General features: G+C 35.5%; 1 pseudogene; it reads right to left on the minus strand.

Moving 5' to 3' along the window:
* Window positions 1-3596: 3596 nt before the first annotated feature.
* On the minus strand, window positions 3597-3747 carry LOC138397308 (large ribosomal subunit protein eL39-like; annotated as a pseudogene).
* Between the last annotated feature and the right edge of the window lie 2055 nt (window positions 3748-5802).

Here is a 5802-nt window from a genome sequence, read left to right on the forward strand (position 1 = left end):
CATAAACAATAATTAGAAGACACATTAATAATAATAGAAAAATACTCATTTATAATAACAACAAAGAAGATTAAATACTTTGGAATAAACTGAAAAGGAAGTGTGCAAAAACTATATGAGAAAAATATTCTTGAAAGATATAATAGTAGACTTCAACAAATGGAAAGACATTCCCAGTTTTTCAGTAGCATGAATTGTTGAACATAAATTGTTGATTCTTTCTAAGCTAATGTGTAAACTTAACACAATCCCAATAAAAACATGAATAGGCTTTTTTATGAAAGTAGACAAGTTGACATTAAAAATCATGGAAAAACAAACATTAAAGAATAGCCAAGAAAACACTAAAAAGAGGAAATGAGGAGGAAGGACTAGCTCTATCAGACATTAAAATATACTATTAAGTCTTCACAATTATTAATAAAACAGTGTGGCACTGGTGCATAAATAGGAAATCAGGCCAGGAGAATAGATCATAAATCCCAGAAATAGACCCAAGTATATATGGAAATTTAGTGTATGACAAAAGTATAAAATTTTACTAGTTTTGGAACAAGTGGGTAACTATTTGGAGTAAAAAAAGCTGAGATCCATACCTCACACCAGAATACGCATAAAGTCCAAAAGGAACAGAGATACAAATTTAAAACAAAAAAAATTTTTGAGAAAAATACTGGAATAAAACATGAGTGAATTCCTCTTTAATCTTGGTATAGAAAAATATTTCCTAATTATAGCTCAAAATCCAGAGGCAATTAAAAAATGATTGATAACTGGCTACATAAAAATAAAAATTTATCTGCATGATAAAACACACCGTAAACAAAGGCAAAGACAACTGACAAACTTTGAAAACATGTTTGCAACATCAGTCTTTCTATAAAGCACAAATATTGCTAATATATAAAGAACTCTCACAAATTGAGGGGAATTTTATAAACAGATGAGATTGGGCGCATTCAGGGTGGTATGGCTGTAGACAAAGGGGGATTTTAAAAAAAACATTGAAATAGGGAAAAAACAAGACCAGACAATTCACAAAAAGAGATATAAAAATGACTTTTAAAGATAGCAAAAGATGTTTAACCTCATTTATAATTAACTAAATGCAAATTAAGACCATACTAATATATTATTTTTCACCTATCACATGAGTAAAAATTTAAAAATATGACAACACAGTCTGTAGGGAAAAAGACATTCTCCATACATTACTGGTACAAATGCAAATTGGTACAAATCTTTTAGAAGAAAATCTGGCAATACCTAAGAAAACTACGTATACACTTGCCTTGTAACTCAGCAATTCCACTTCTAGGAATTCACCCAGAAGATACCTCCAATAATACAAAAATACATTTGTACGGGGTTATTAATTGTAACGGTGTTGTTGAAAAATATTGGAAACAACATAAATGTCCAAACATGGGAGAGTGGTTAAACAAATTTTGTACTTCTACACAACTGTAAGAGAAAAATAATTAGAAGAACTCTATGAACTAATCTGGATTATTTTCTAGGATATATTAAGTAAAAACAAAAAAAAAGGCAAAGTGCAGAAGAGTATCTATTATGTGCCATCTTTCATGAAAGAAAAAGAAATGAAATATACATGTATCTGCTCCTTTGTGTCAAAAGAAATACAAAAAGTTTAACCCAGAAACTAAGATTGCTTATATACAGGGATTGGGGGGTTGTGAAAGGAGTAATGGGGGTGGGAAAGGAACACTTCTCTGAGTATAACTCTTTGTACAGTTCTGACTTTTATAAACCATATTGTTTCATATACCAAAAATATAAATAAATTATTAAAATCAAGCAGGATGAGGGGAGAACCCAAAATTCAATACTATCTTATTATAATAGTTTCTGGATTAACTTTTTTATTCTGAAACAGTTTCAGACTAACAAAAAATTTCAAAAATAATACAAAGAATTTCCATGTACTCTCTATCCAATTCCTCCAACTGTGAATGTCTTACTTAACCACAGTTTAATTTTCAAAATCAAGAAACTAGTATTGATACTATGCTATTAACTAATCTACAGACCTTATCCAACTTTTGCCACTGTTGCATTAATGCCCATTTTATAATCCAGGATCCAGGTTATGATTAAATTATTGATGACTAAATTCAACTTATACATACTTGGTAAGAATTCACAAAGTTTTATTGTGGGCTTCTCCCTATATCATACCATGTGGTTCATTTCATTGATATTTCTTATTATTGGTGATGTTATCTTTAAACACTTGGTTAAGGTAGTGTCTACCAGACTGCTCCACTGTAAAGTAACTATTTTCACCTTTGTATTTAATAAGTATTTTGCAGAAAGGTACTTTTTTGGACTATGCAAATATCCTGTTGCTTATCTGGCCTTCAGGACTATGCAATATCCTAAAGGGTATTATGCAATAAAAAAATATTAAATAGAAAAGTCATTTAAAAATCTTTCCACCTATGGTCACAAAATTTTATTTTAAAAGAGACAACTTTATTCTCAAAATAAAAATGTTAAATACATTTTGCTTTATGAAAAGCTAAAAGATATACAAGGAAAGATGTGTTTATTACGTAAATTCTCCCCGAGTTAATATGTTCCTTGTCTCTGACTCATTGTTTTGATTTTCCAACTACTGCTCATATATTCAGAAGATATGATTTGGGTAATGATGTAATTTGTTTTGTAAATTAAGCCTAGTTATGGTTTTACCTAAGTGAATTAGACTAAGAGCCCTCTTAGTCTAATTTCATGTAAAGGTATACATTTTTCTTGGCAACAAATTTTAGAGAGCTTCACTTCTGTCCGAAAAGATCAGGTATGAAAACCTGGCTTCCCTACTCTATAAAGGTTAGTACAGTTTTACATATCACAAGATTCATCACTACTCTATAGTTACCTCAAATTTTTAGTATCAAATAAACTATGTTGGAACACTTTCCTTAAAATGTGTCTATACACATAGTTCTTCAAAATGTATGTATATAATGTATATCTCGGCTGGGTGCAGTGGCTCACACCTGTAATCCTAACACTCTGGGAGGCCAAGGCGGGTGGATCGTTTGAGCTCAGGAGTTCGAGACCAGCCTGAGCAAGAGCAAGACCCCGTCTCTACTAAAAATAGAAAGAAATTATATGAACAGCTAAAATATATATATAGAGAAAAAATTAGCCGGGCATGGTGGCACATGTCTGTAGTCCCAGGTACTCAGGAGGCTGAGGCAGGAGGATTGGTTGAGCCTAGGAGTTTGAGGTTGCTGTGAGCGAGGCTGATGCCACGGCACTCTAGCCTGGGCAACAGAGTGAGACTCTGTCTCAAAAAATATATACATATATATCTGTATATTTACACTTTCAATAAGTTGATAATTATGATGTATAGGTTTTTTTTTCAAACAAAAGGTCTCATATATTTATTACTGAACTAACCTAGTGCAGAGCATAGAAGCAAAGAGAAAAATCATTTTCCCAATAAAATGCATCCAGCTGTCCAGATAGTGGTGATGTTTTCAGCTTGATATGGTAAGATGGTAGTAACACTGACACAGTACAAATATGTGTACAAATATGTGTGTCATTTCACATGCAAGTCCTTATGGACCCAGCTCGGTCCTTCTCTGGTGTCTCCTCTTGTAGTTGTGCCTGATCTTATTACTAGTTTTCATTCCACTGAGGAATGGGATGATTTTGCTTTTGTTTCTTGGCCAGGAACTTCTTGATCCTGAAAGACCTGTGAGAAGACATAGCAAGGAATGGAGTCAACTGCACATACCAAGATGGCAGAGAGAGGGAAAGAGAGCTATCTTTATTTTATTTTAATGAAATGTTTTGCTTTGGAGAATTCAAAGAAAAATACAGGAGGTCACCTCGTTTTACCACCAGAGGGCATGAGACATTAAAAAACAGGGCAAACAAAGCCCACTTGCTTGTGAGATTCTCTGATTTCATGGTTTGAAATCTGTAGGTGGCTACTTCAAGAAGTGAACTCATTTAGAAGACAAATAACCTATGTGCAATGAAGATAGGAAGAGGTTAGAGGGAAAAACAATCATTTTTTTTTTTATAAGAATGAAATCCTAAACCATGTTCTCAAAAGTGCTCACCTATTTACATCTGCTAATTACATTACTGATTTAGGTTAAGCATTGAAGTAGGTTGGCAGTGTTAAATCGTGATGTTTCTTCTCCTGGTGATGTTTGAGAAAAATATTGGCTGGCTAATGCAATCCTATCTAGAAAAAAAGGGAAATGAGCTAGTCCAGAATTAATGAGGCCAAGGCCTTGAGTTCAATGTGTGTGGGGTTCAGTAAACTTCTCTCCAAATCAGAGCCACACCCCTCTCCCAAACAGGCAAATGCACATAGTGGGTCAAGGGGGTGGTGGTGAGAGAGCACATTGGCACAGCACAGAGCCAGCACCGCCCTGGAGAACTGAGAACCACAGTGCACATTCTACTGAGGCTGGCTCAGCGGGCTCTCCCCAGACACAGACAGTATTTTGATCTCGGGTTTAGAAATTATTTGGAGTCAGACAATTCAAACAGCTGTTCTCTCTCCACTCTCCACCCAGTTTTTCCCCTTTTCACTTCTATTTTCTTCTCCACCTAAGCCCCAACACTTTTTTTTCTTTGATAGCATACATACATAGAAAAGGTAGCACATTATTGATTTTAATGGTTTAAAAAAATATTTCAATTCTGCCAATAGTTTTGCCAATACAGAAACAGTTTGGATGGGCAGGTGATACTAGTCTTGGATGTGGACCTGGCTGGTCTGTTCCCATCCTCCGCAGGAGCTGACACCTTACCCATTACAGCGAGATCAGTTTCTCCCCCTTGCTTAAAAATGTCCGGACTCATCTCATAGACGAGGGCTGTTGAGGGAAACTCTGCATCTTTTGGAACCAATATGTTACTAGAGCCAAAACAGCCCTCCTTGGTTTAAGGATGATCGTGACCGATGCTGCATTTGTGCACAGAAAATACCAGTGAGCCGCCTGCTGCACATGCTGCTTCCAAATCTCTCCAGACAGGTAAAACTAAACTGGAGAACTGAGATGATCATCCTGACAATTTAGCCAAAATACTCTATAATTATTCTAGATATAGGGGCTAAGGGTGGGAAAGGTGAGTGTGTGTTATTTAGTGTGTTGGTTTACACTATTCTAAGATATTTGAGATAATTGTGCTATTTCTTCTTCGCTTTTTAATAAAAGTCTCAGATAACAGCTGCATTGTATTAAACGTTTTACATTATCCTAAAATTGCTAATGTCCATTTTTGCCTAAAATATCCCATTATTTCATTTCTACTACCTCATGTCCGGCTTTTTAATCAGTCTTTTATTATAAGATTTCTTTTCCTCTTTAGAAATGGGTGATGTTGAGCCCCAGTTGTTCAATGGATATGTGAAAACCATCTTCTGAATCTTCCAATTCTGACTATTCTAATTGCTGTGATATCTTCAGGAGCATTAATACAGTCGAGTGGATTCCAGAAGCAAAGCTTAGATACGCCATGTTTTCCCCTACCCCAGCCCTGCTCAGTGTGGGCCCATAGAATTGGATGCTGTTTTTTTGCACCGAGCCCCTGACTAACCACTGTGATGACACAGAGAAATAGAGTTCACCTTCTCACCTCCAGTCGCACTCCTCTGTGTGCCCATGTGCCTCTCAGAGGTCCCCCGCCACATTCTCCCCTTCCTGAACTCAGGTCAGATGTATTTCTTCCTTTCCCAAACTTGAATGCCTCCCTTGCTCCGATGCTCACAGAATCATTAAGTTGGGAAATAGTTGGAGCTAT

The sequence above is a fragment of the Eulemur rufifrons genome, chromosome 16, assembly GCF_041146395.1.
Source record: "Eulemur rufifrons isolate Redbay chromosome 16, OSU_ERuf_1, whole genome shotgun sequence".
Taxonomy (NCBI): domain Eukaryota; kingdom Metazoa; phylum Chordata; class Mammalia; order Primates; family Lemuridae; genus Eulemur; species Eulemur rufifrons.